The sequence below is a fragment of the Medicago sativa genome, chromosome 7, assembly GCF_051527215.1.
Source record: "Medicago sativa cultivar Bolivia chromosome 7, Bolivia_mono, whole genome shotgun sequence".
In the NCBI taxonomy this organism is placed as follows: Eukaryota; Viridiplantae; Streptophyta; class Magnoliopsida; order Fabales; family Fabaceae; genus Medicago; species Medicago sativa.
Genome location: NC_140755.1, coordinates 82,249,055 through 82,263,208, shown reverse-complemented (window position 1 = coordinate 82,263,208; position 14,154 = coordinate 82,249,055).

Genomic DNA, 14,154 nt, shown 5'->3' with positions numbered 1-14,154 from the left:
CAACACGAATTTGTAATTATTCAATCGTGTAACAAATAAGTATAACAAACAACGACAAAGACACCAACTATCTATTGCATTTTTTAACTAAGCATATTATCAAAACACCACAGAAAAGGCTTGAAAAAGGACTACAAAATTGTCATGTGCATGCACATAGACATAGGCACTCCAAAGAACAAAGAAAAAAAAAAGACGGATATATAGCAGATTGTATAAAAAATGAAGCAGAGTATATAGTTGATAATATGGTCACTGAAAGAGTACGACTTACATTAGAAAAAATGAGAATGATCAGAAGGATACTAACATTATAAATAAAATTAAACTGAGTATGAGAATATTGAAGTTGCTCTACCAGATAATAGAAAAACCGAAGTCTCAGTAGATAAACACCTTAATGTATCAGGCAAATTTTGGAGTCGAAGAGAAGGCATTGCACCTATTGCAATTGGTCAATGATATTTCAATGCCATAGAAATTCCATTAACGTCAGCCTGTGTACATCTGAATGATATCACCTCACCTAAAGCAGACAGCACCTGAAGGTACATGAGACCAAAAATATTGTCAAAAAGGATAAAAAATATTACTCCATATAACATATTAGTCCCTATAACAAATTGATCACTCGGCCTGTTCTTTGCACAAAATAAATGTCATTGGATTTTATACAATGAAATAAGAAGTGTGATCTTAATTGTTAGTTCCAAAATTGTAGTTTATCTACATGTCCAATCCATTACTCTTTCTTTACGCAACTATTAGAATGGTTGCAAGTAGAAACAACCAATTCATATCCAAATAAAAAAAATATATTACAACGAAGTTTAAAAGAGAAAAAAAAACTCATACCCACCTGCGTCATCAAGAACGACAGGTTAAACATTCCGAAAAACATCACGGTACACAACATTAGTGGTCTCAGTACACACGCGATTTTCTTCATCCAGTATAAGCATTTTCAATTCCTTTTTGGAAGTGACTCTTGACACAGCGACATACAACTGTCCATGAGTAAAAACCGGTTTGGAAAGATAGATTTCAACATGAGACAACGACTATCCCTGACTTTTATTTATTGTCATTGCAAAACACACAACCAACAGGAACTGTCTCGTAATAAATTTGAAAGGCAGTTCAAGATCACCTGGAACTAAGTTCAATATTGGAATAATTACTTTTTCACCAGCATTTTTTTGGTAATAACAGTTACACCGATAAAGTTCTTCCCAAGATTGTCTACAATCAACCTAGTCACATTGCACAATTCAGTTGCTTGGTCAATGTTCCTCATCAACATAACTCGACATCCAACTTTAAATATCAACTTGTGGTTTGGAATACCGGAAAACTTGATATTGTGTAAGAATTTGGTGGTAAACCATTCGCTTTGTACCTCACTATTCTCGTCTGATTTGCAAACCGAATCAGAACTGGTATATTCCTTTTTGTCTCCTGGAACCAATGATAGAAGGAATTTGTTTACGTGATCAACTGCGTCCAGCGTGGGAGCAAGTATCCCCCGTGCTTGGAAAAAAATCTGAGATCTTCATGTTTTGCGAAAAAATTCGGATATACAAAATCAACCAGAGAATGAAACAAATCAAAGGAATCTTTTATCAACAACTCATCAGGAATGGGTACGTTAATTTTTCCACTCTCGTTGGTGGATCCTATTCCATCTCCAATTGAAAGCATCCAATCGACAAACTTTCTTATCTCATCTTGCTCGACACGAACTGTTAAAGCATGTAAACGCATATTTGTTGTAAGTGTGAGAACCTTACAGTGACTCCACAACATTGATGAGTTGATGGATGAAGCAAGTATGTCTTTTCTGCATCCTTTTCTTATCACTGGCAAAATTTGTCTGAAATCACCGTCCAAAACCACAGAAAGACCCCCAAATGGTTTGTCTGTATTATCAAACGCCTCAAAACAATAACGATGCATTATCAAGTGTCAAACGCCCTAAATGGATACCCATGTCAAGCACAGGCTAGAATTTTGTCATATTTGAGGGAGAAAATGCTCTGATGTATCAAGTGTCGGTTAAAGTTCAATATTGAATAAAAAAGTGAAGGTTGAACAACAAATAAATTAATAAAACTCGTATTTTAGTCTTCAATTTTTCGATGAAGATGTGGTATTGTTCTCACTTGTGTGGTTTCTCTTTCTGTAATGTGTCGAATCACATCAATGTTGACTCCCCTATAAAGCCCAGAGGCGGTATCATATCCCGGTTCAACATTGTGGACGGCGGATGGAGTGCTTCTTGGTGGTCTATCACAGACACGGAGAGTCTCTTAATGGAGATATGTTAATCTGTCAATTATGAGTTAAAATTTGACATTGGATGCAAGAGTAGACGTTGAGAAACATATGAGGGAGATTATCCATATACTTAATGCTTTAGGACTTTGGGTGAAGAAGTGATGTCGATCTCCTTGTGTTGTTGCTCTTTGACTAATATGATGATACAACCCAATGTAGGTTCCAATGGAAGTCATAACATTATAATGATTTGTTTTGTTAGTTTTTGGGTGTCATTTGTTTAATTTTTATCTTAAATTTTAGTTTTAGGATGTCATTCGCTTTCAAGCAATTTTTTATTCAACCTCTATTATTTTAAATTCCTTCACTTTTGGTCTTTGGTATGATTTGACAATGGAAAAATTTAGATGTGTACTGCTACGTTGACAAAATACATGTTTATTAGACATTTTAAATTAATGCGACATTTTTAATGAATCTATTATTTTGGTAGCATAATTACCCAGTAATTTCCAATTCCTTAAATAAATTCATAAAATTACCAACAATTGAATCTCTTAATTATATTGTCATAGATAAAAACACACTCTCCTTAGTTTTACTTCTTATCATTCCTCTCTTGTTCAAATTCCTTTTTCTTCTTTCTTTTTCTAATTTACTTTCTATCTCCACATTAAAGAAAGGAACAAAGACACCCCTCTATGAAATAGCCACCAACTCACATTTTTTTACCATGTTGTTCCTCTTATCTTATTTTGCTATCTCACCATATCATAGACACAAAGAATCTCACACTTAAGGGAGGGATGGTAATGTGTCATTTGTAAGTAAAACTTCTACATTGGATGCAAGAGTATATATTGAGCAACAAATAAGTTAAATGACAAATATACCTAATGTCTTAAGGTTTTGGATGAAGATGTGGTGTCAATCTCACTTATGGGGTTTCTCTTAGCCAAATGTGATGATCGAAGTCATTACAGGCTCCCTCGGAGCTCCATACATTATGATAAATTGTTATCTTAGTTTTTGGATGTTCTTTGCTTAATTTTTTATATTAAATAAAAGTTTTTGGATGACACTCACTTTCATGCAATTGCTTTTATTCAACCTATGTTCTTTCAAATACATCCACTTTTGAACTTTAATCTTGTTTATGGTAGCCTTGGTCCCAATCCCAAATAAAATAAAAGAAGGTTGTATCAGCATCTACAACAAACATTAAAAAAAAAAATTAAAAAATTGAATCTCTATAGACAACTCCACTTCGTGGGAATAAGACTTGGTTGTTGTTGGTTGTTATTGCACCTTCACTTTTAGTCTTTCGTGGAATCTGACAATGAAAAATACAAATTTTTTATGTTGAGTTGACAAAGAGACATTTTAAAATGATGTGGGACTTTTTTAATTGAATCTATTTTTTTGGTAAAAACTACTCATAAATCTCCAATTTCTTCAACTAACCCATAAAATTACCAATAACTCACTCTATTCCTAATACCTCCATAGACAAAATACAAACCTTTTTTTTCCTTATCATTTCTCTCATGTTCAAATTGCTTTTTCATATTCTTTCCTTTTCTAATTTCCTTTCTCTCTTTTCATTAAATATGGGAACATAAACCTACATAAACCACCATCAATCCACCTTTTTTACCATGTTGTGCCTATGTCACCAAATCACAAATGCATCAAGTCTCACACATAAGGGAAATATGTTAATGTGTCAATTTTGACTTAAAGTTCCATAGTTGATGCAAGAGTAGATGTTGACAAACATATAAGTGAGATGACAAATAAAGTTTCATAGTTGATGCATCAAGTCTCTTTTTTGTATTTTTCTCTTTTCTTAATGAAGTTTAGAGGTTAGCAGTCATCCTGCTACCTCTTTCTGCAAAAAAAAAAAGATGACCAATATAAGAGTAGTTGTTTAAGTTTTATATTAAATTTAAGGTTTAAGATGTTGTTCACTTTCATGCAATATTTTTTAATTAATCTCTAGTAATTTAAATTCATTCACTCTTGGTTTTTGATGGATTTAATCATGGATAAACTCTTATGTGATTTGTTGAGTTAACAAAATACGTGTTTATTAGACACTTTTAAATGTTGTGTTTTTTTTTAATCGAGCCTCAATTTTTGGTAAGTTAAATGTTTATTCTTTAGTATGAACACATGCGCCAAGCATAGTCTAGTATCATTTTCATTTGTGTGGTTGATCGTTCAATGGATAAATGCACACCAGTGTTGACAACCCCATAAGGTTCAACGATGGCATCATATCCCGATTTGACTATGAGGAAGCAGAAGAGGTTCCTAGTGGTAGATCCCTGAAGTGGATAGTCTCATACTTGAGGGATTTAAGTTAATGTGTCAAGTCTGAGTTAAAGTTTCATATTGGAGGTAAGAGTGTATGTTGAGCGGCACATAAGTGATGTGATCTATATACCTAATGTCTTAAGGTTTAGGATGAAGATTTGGTGTCAAACTCACTTAAGTGGGTTTTCTTAGTCTAATGTAATGATCAAATTCAATGTAGCATCCCTTGAAAGTCTCAGCATTACGATGAACGGTATTTTATTTTTTATTTTTGGATGTCATTTGTTTATTTTATTTTTTTAATTTAGTTTTTTGATGTCTTCCTCTTTCATGTGATTTTTTTTATTCAACCTCTATTATTTCAAATTCATTCAATTTTTGTCTTTGGTGGCAAATGAGATGGAAAATTGCAGACGTGTTATGCTGAGTTGACAAAATATATGCTTATTAGACATTAAAAATAATGTGAGGTTTTTTTAATTAGATCTAATTTGTTGGTAAAATAATTACCTAAAAATCTCGTACTCCTTCGACAGACCTATAAGATTATTGGCAACTCACATTATTCCTTATACTCTTACAAACAAAACACACAATACTTATTTTACTTCCCTTATCTTCTCTCATGTTTAAATTATTTTTTCTTATCTGTTTATTTTCATTTAATTTGAAAAGAATGAACATAAACCTCCCTCCTTTAAACCACCACCAGCCCACCTTTTTGAACATGCTCCATTTGATCGCCTTAATTTTAGCTTTTGAATGTCATTGATTTTGATGCTATTTTTTTATTCAACCTATATTATTTCAAATTTCTTCACTATATTAATATGTAGTGGGATCTGACAATGGCAAAATGTAGTTGTGTTGTGCTGAATTCACAAATACATGTTTATAAGACATTTTAGGTGAAATGTGGTATTAATCTCACTTGTGTGATTGCTCTTAGCCTCATATGATGATCGAGGCTCCTCATGAAGCCCCAACATTATGACTTCTTAGTGAGATTGTATATCATTTGTTTAATTCATTTATCTTAAAATCAAGTCTTTCAATGTCATTCATTTTTATGCTATTTTTTCTATTTAACCTCCATTAGTTCAAATTCTTTCACATTTTGTCTTTGGTGAATGTGAAAATGGAAAGAGGCATATATATGATGTTGATTTGACGAAATACATGCTCATTAGATATTTCAAAATGATGTCGCATTTTCTAAATGAGTCTAATTTTTTTGTTAAAATAATTACTCGTAAATCTCCAGCTTATTCGACAAACTCATAAAATTACCAGCAACTCACGCTATTTCCTATACTGTTAAGTACATATCACACACTTTTTTTTTCCTTTATCATTTTTCTTAGGTGTAAATTCATTTGTCATTTTGTTATATTTTCTAAGTTTATTTCCTTCTTCTCATGAAAGAAAGGAACGAAAATCTTCTTGCATGAAAACACAACTAACCCACCTTTTTTAGCATGTTGTGTCTCTGTATGATCTTATTTGTTTATATCTTTATAGCACAAACATAAAGAGTCTCACACTAAAGGGAAAGATGTTGACGTGTCAAGTATGAGTTAAACTTCAACATTAAATTCAAAAGTATATTTTGAACAACATATAAGTGAGGAGACCAATATAACTAATGTCTTGTATGGTTTTGGTAGAAATAAATTCATTGTGGTTTTTGATTTTATTTAAATAACGACATTAAATGTTAAACCTCAAAAATCATTACAGCGCAAAGATCATTAAGGTTTTATTCCATTTATATTTTTATTTATAAAATTAACCATAAATGTATTATTATTTTTTTCTATTATAAAAGACTTTTATGTGCACTATGCTACTAAAAGGGAATTGGATTATCTCCATTGAAATTTTTCTCAATTTTTATCCACTTCCAATCTACACGATTAAAATACAAAAACCATTTTTTTATAATTTAATTCTCAACTTCTCTCTCGTGTTTAATTGTTGAGATTACACTGGATAAAATTTGAGAGAATTTTCAATGTAGAGAATCCAAATCCTACTAAAAGACACGATGTACTTTGATTTTTTTTAAAGACAATTTTTTAGAAAAAAAAAACTAAAATTGGAATTTGAAAAATTAATGGATTTATTGCTTAAATTTAATTTTGGGTATCATTCAACTCTTCCTTATACTCTTGTTGTTATTACATTTCTATAATTATATGACTTTTCTATGTTCTTGAGTAATCTTTTTTCTTTTAGAATATCAAAATTAAGGCTTTCATTTTGGATAAAAAAATTGAGGCTTTTCAATGACCAATATTGAAATTTAAATTTTTAAATTTAAACAATACATTTTCTTTTAAGATAAAAAATGTAGATTAGTTTGGTTCTCAATTGCTCACCGGGATCATAACATGTCTCATGATTCAAAGAGCGTTTATACAAATACTTGAAAATTATCCATCAAAAAGGATACTCCAAAATGCCAGATGAATGTTACATTTGTTTTTGGCAATCGTGCTACATTTTTTTAAAGTGATGAGTACTACTCTTAAATTGATTAATTTTGATTTATTTTACGATCATGTTAATAATTAGTTTTTAATTTAGTTCCTGATATATCAAAATCAATTTATTCTACATTATTTATTTTTATGAGTTTAATCAATATTGATAGCAATACAATTTGTTGTTTATCATATGTTTTAATATCCTTTTAAGGTTGATTTCGTGGTTGCTGGGTCAGGTTTATATACTCTCAGCATTTATACTTGCTTTTATTTAATACTCCATCCGTTTCAAAATGAGTGTCGTTTTAGGTGTTTACACACATATTAAGAAATGCAATGATTAAGAGAAAGAGAATGATTACTTTACCAAATTATCCTTATTAACTATTGGTTGGTTTTAAAAGTAATACTTTGGAAGTAGTGTGCAGAGTATTAATTGGAGGGTACAATTGAAAAGAAAAAGTTATTATTGCATTGGAAACTGAAAGCGACACTCATTTTGAAACAATTTTTTTTGGCTAAAGCGACACTCATTTTGAAACGGAGGGAGTATATTTTCTTTGCTTAAAAAAAAGATAATAATACAATTACATCATTAATACAAATTTCCTTCTCTAAAAAAAATAGTGCACATTAATGAAAAGATATATATTAATAAATGTAAATCAATCAATATCAAAATAATTTAATACCCTAATAAACAGTAATTACAATTATTTACTCTAATATAATTAAGGCAAGGTAGTCAACGTAGTAAATAGGTTTTATTCTGATCATGAATTTAAGTGCAAGAATCAATTGTCATATTAATGTGTGATCAATTACAATAGTAGTATTGTCTTCTATCGTCTTGTTCCTGCCCTTGCTAGATACATCCTTAAGACAATTTCCTAAAAATATAGAATATTGATTCAATTTATAACGTCATCACCTATTATAATTATAATTGACATCTATCTTACAACTGAAAAGGTAGTATAGCTACTATCATAATTATCTCTTTCAATGCCAAAGAAAAAGTTCCAATTAAAAGAATAAAGAAGCACGTTTGTCTTTTGTTCTCTTTGGATCTCAACTATACTTTTTTTTTTCTTTCCATAATTCAATCTTCATGAATATTGTCTATTCATGAATAATTTCTGCAAGTTAAAAAGTCAAAACAAACAAAAAAAGTTATAAAATATTCAACAACACAACTTTCAATAATATGAATTACCAAAACTCGTGTTTCTCTTACATATATCAAAGAAATCAAATAAGTTGTTACAATACATGTGTCATGTATATTAATAAGAGAAATATGTAAAAAATTGACATTGTAACAAAGAGAGAAAATAGAGGTTCATAGAAGACTTTCTTGTGAATAGAGAGTGGTGTGAAAAGTGTGAGAGTCAAAACGGATATTTATAGCCAAAAACATAAAGTAACCAAAATAATCAAGTGCTTGATTCATGCATCTTGTAACGGAAAAAAAAATTGTACATTTATATTCATCAATTGGTGCATTTGTTCTTAGAAACAAAATCGTAGTAATTCAAACCAAATGATTTTATTTTATTGATAACTTTTTTTTTTTGACAATTTTATTTTATTGATAACCATATATTTGACATCTACGTATGCACACTATTTTTTGACCAAATATATTTTTATTTAATTTCAATGTGTAACAAAAAAAACTAAAAATGTGTATAAACATATTATATTATGTACCATATCATTCCTTTCATGCTGCATAAACTATGGAAGGCGTTACAAAAATTTAGAGAGTTGTCTCTTCATATTTAAAAAGAATTGTTGTAATAAAAAATGAAAAATAAAGGAAACGAAAACAACTAAAATTATAAACATATGTGAGAGAGAGAGAGAGAGAGAGAGAGAGAGATAGAGAGAGAGAGAGAGAGAGAGAGAGAGAAGGTGTGTGTCACAATGAAGATAGAGAGAAAGGATGTGTGATATGATGAAGATGAAAATCATGAGAGACATATTGACTATATAGAAGGGGAAAAAAACCTAAGTAAAAGTTAAAAGGATGACATGTATGCTCAAATTTGATTGGTTGGTAATTTTAATCATTAATTATGATTGGCTGATAATTTAAATTATGAATCATGGTCAATTTTTATTGGTTGATAATACAAAACATATTCATGATAAGGCTATTAAAATGTTTATAATTTCCATTTTACTTTTTAATAAATTAATTGAAATAAATTAAATTTGTGTGAGTGATGCAAATGACATAAATAAAATGTGAGTAAATATATGGTGATTTGAATCTTTGATCAAGCAATTAATGAGATGAAGCAAGAAGGAGTGCCAAGTGTACTTTTCAAAAAAAATAAGGCAAATATATATAATAGAGATTACTTATCAATTCACTTAAAAGCTATTTTGTGTGTTTCCATAGGGTTTGCCACATGTATTGATTTTTTTTCTTCATATTCTATTTCACATTGTTGCATATATAAGAACTTTTGGTTGCAGTTGTTTGAATTAATTGACAAATGTATTTTTTTTCTTCAATATTCTATCTACAAATACGAACTTTGGTTGCAAACGTTTGAATTAAAAGTTACAATTGTTTGTAATCAATGAATAACTTTTTTGATAAAATGTCATTACATATCACACTATTCTCATTATAAATTTAAGTATGAGATATCCGTTGAAATATAATGTGACTAATCTTTTGGTTACCGTGTTATAGGTAGGAAGTTTCTACTGTCATTTAACAGTGACTAATCTTGATCGAAGAATCTATAAATTACACACGATAGGTTAGGTTCTCCCTGAGACCATATTTTTTCTTACACAAATCTCTCAGCACTCGGATCAATTCACCGGTGGTTTTTTCAATATTAATATTTTATCAAAATAATTATGGAGATATTAACTAATAAAAGGGATCATATATCACCAACTAATATTAGTAATTTAGAAACTTTGAAATATGGTGTATAAAGACATAATAATATATAACATGCATAATTTCATATGTTACTTAAAAAAAAATCATATGTTAATGCAATTTAAAAGATATATTAATGCAAGGATTGACCGATGATCGTCATTTATTGGTAAATTAAATGCTTTTTATTTCCGAAATTGATGCTATTTTGAAAAATCAAATGTGGGCACTGATCAGAGTGGTCCATTTTTCCTATAAATATGTAAAATTCTAATGTGAAAAAGCACACAATTTTGCCTATTTCTTATCCTTTGTTTGCTATCAAAGTGTATTTTTTGCTTTTTTTTTTTTGGCTCCTTTATTTATCAATTAGTCTCTTTTTAAAATTTAGTTTTTTTTTTGTCAAAAGTACATTTAATTATTTATCCGTATTTAGTTTAGGGAAATGATAATTCTTACAAATCAATATGATAACAAAATGTAAGAATAACATTTTCTTTGTTTTCCTCTCAACAAGAAAAAAGAATCGTTTCTTACTTTTCTAACCACAGTTTCCTCGGTCTCAATCTTTTTTAAACGGTGATAAAACTTGGTTGATCACTTTTTCTTCAAAATGTTTTCATATTCTCTTTTTATTCTGCAATAATTGTTATATTATTATTTTTATCAGAAAAACTTATTTATTTATTAAAAATAAATCATAAAAAGTTATTTATTGTTTTTCTAAATTTTTTTCTTTGATTAATAATGGGTTTGTTTAATATTTGCAATATTTCACATGTTAAACCAATTAAAAGTAACAACTTTTTATTGAAAACAATAATTATTTACTAAATAATTATATATTTAATATAAAATGTATAAGTTCAAATACAAACTTATGATTTTGAACTTCTAACATGAATAAATTTATATATGATAGAAAAACTCAATAATAATATATGTATCTTCAACAAAAAAATTAATGTGATGTATATCACTATAGGCTATTATATTTCACTTTATTAACAAAATAAGTTATTTCATTGTGCCATAAAAAATCATAAGGAGCTTATTTATTTTATTCATTTTCCTAATATCTCATCATATATTGGCAGATAATACTAAATCTTATTTGTAAATTTTTATACTAAATAGTTTTCATTCTTTCCTATTTTTTCCTGTAAAAAATAGGGCTCCAAGATCAAAGAAATTTTTTACACTGAAATCCCCAAGACATTCTCTAACAATAACAGTTTCTATTTTGATTGGGAAAGATAATACAAGTTTTTAAAATAAAAGGCAAGATGTGCTTGCATTATTAAAATAAACTATATTAATAATCAACTAAAACTGATAAGTTTGTGGTAGGAGAAAACTTGCATTTTCTACTTTAAAATTGAAGTTTGAAAATGAAAAAAAAAGGATAAATCTTTAGACTCTCAAAACAATCTCAATAATCTCAAATTTTCACTTTTCATGTCAAAACACTATTTTCACGATTTCTTAACTTTTTTGTTGTAACAGGACATCATCTGTTACGCATTTTTTCTGCAAAGGGAGGAAACATCGCTTTTTATTATTATTTATAATATATGACTGGAGTAAAATCTGTTCATTTGCCACCTATGCAATTGTGTTGCTTCAATATTGCACTATATGGAGCATCTTATTACCTTTTTTATTAGAAAGAGTTATTACTTATTTATCGCTTAATAAAATTCTAACTTAACAAATTCATTCTACATTTAATTTTCAACCTGATTCAAGTAGTTGATGGTACATGGACTGTTTTTATGCTGATGATCGGTTCATTTTTCAGTTTTAGACCCGGTTTGGTGCTTTAATGGGCCACACATAAACTTTTCTGCTATATGGTTTAATATTCGTAGACGGGTTCATTTGATTATGCCCATAATTAATGTTTTTTCATTTATTTGTTAGGGCTTATTAGGGTTTAATTAACTAGGTTGTTATTTTATGCTTACATGTATTATGTAGAGTTGATCTACATTGTTTGAATTTAATGATGCATATTCTCCTCTCCAAAACAAATTATTTTCAACAAGAGACATGAACCAAACTTACCATCGAACCAATTTATTATTGGGATAATTGATTGTTTGTATTTTTTGCTACTAACATTAATTTCTTACTATTTGAAATAATTCATGTTTGATTTTTTTAGCAAAATTCATGGTTTATCATTTTCTATTTTTAGACCCGGGTTGATACTTTAATCAATCACACGTAACCTTTCTTGTTATATGGTTTCATTTTCGTACATGGGTTCACTGGTTTGCACCCGCGATTAATGTATGCGGGTTCGCTAGACTACAATCATAGTCCTCATTTTTATCACTTGACATGAGTTACCGTTACAATTATTTAAAATTTGATTTTATTTCCAAAGTATTTAAAAAAAATCTTATTTTCGGTTAGCTTTAATTTTCCCTTTCATATGCACATATTAGAGGGTTGAGTTTTGGGGTCAAAAAATAAATAGAGTGTTTGATCTATTTTTATAGTAACACAAAGAAGAAGGGGACAAAATGTCTAAACCTCTATCTTTCAAAAAAAAAAATGTCTAAACCTTCTAGGTGAACACAAAATGACAAAAATAAAAATAAGACTTATTTAATTGTAATGTTCCCTTTTTTCCTAGAATTTTAAGGTATTATTTATGTACCTCCTCCTGTCCTTAATATAAGAAACAAAAGCAAAAATCATCAAAACCAATATAATCATTAATTAATGTAACTTTTTAGATATTTTTACTAATATACCCTCATAAAAAAATACACCCACTAAGATAAAAAAGATGATCATTAAATGAAAGATAAAAATGTCTTTTAAGCAATAATTATACCTTAAAAGATGTGACATTTTCTTATAAATAGGACCACAATTTTTTTAAATTTTTTTATTATAATAAGGACTACATGAAATATTTTTTAAAAAATATACTATTTAATATATAAAAAATAATTTTTGGAAAAACATTTCCCGTGCAGGGCACGGGTCTCAAACTAGTAAGTAAATATTGCAAAACGGTTTTAATAATTTAATCCCGGATTTCATGGCAATCATGGTGGTGGTGGTGTTATGTGAGTAAAATACACTGTTTGTGAAGCCTCATAAATTTTGTTGTCGCATTATTCATTTTTATATTGGTGTGTTGCAACATCATTTAATTTAAGGCTTAATAGCAGTTTTCGCCCCCTAAGAAAAAAAACTACAAAACCGCCCCCTAAGTTTTGCAATTGTAGCAGTTTTGGCCCCCCAAAGCCAATTTTTAGTAAAAAAAAATAAAAAAATAACATGTGGCACCTCACTTAGGGTGCCACGTCAGCGTAGATCGAGTCAAAATTGACATTGGGGGCCAAAACAGCCACAAATGCAAAACTTAGAGGGAAGTTTTGTAGTTTTTTTTCTTAGGGGGCCAAAATCGCAAGTTTGGGAAAGTTAGAGGGCAAAAACTGCTATTAAGCCTTAATTTAATGAGTTAAAAACACATGTTAAATCATACCTTATTAAATTAATGCCATAACTTATCAATGAATACATGAGTAAAACTTTGTTACATTGACAATATATATACTCCATTCTAACAAAAAAAAAACATTTGTTTAAAATTATAAGTCATTTTACGATTTCAATTCAACTCAAATTCTTTGTCTCTTTGATTCAGAGGTCGAGAAAATTAACCAAAAAACTAACTTTTTACGTACCACCACCACCACCAAATGTGCCAAAACCAAACCAATAATACTCCCTCTGTCCTATAATACTTGACACATTTGACCTTATTATGCATGTCAATGCATAATTTTGAGCTTAAATATCTTGAATAATATATTAGAAAGAATTATGAAAATTTGATATTTTGAAAATATTAATCGAAACAAATCTAACGACATCTTATATGATATTATTTATCTTTGTATATTAGTAGAAAAATATGATCAAAATAAATTAGGTCAAAATTACATATTTTCAAATGAGTCATCTACTGAGGAAGTAATGCCCAACAGAATAAATATAAATATAATATAAAAATAAAAAACAAATGAAAGAAAAAACAACAGAACTTCCTTCTAGAGACTCCAAACTAAACTTTTTCTATATCTCACACACACTGTGTCCGAATCCGAATCATAATAATAAAATAACATTCTT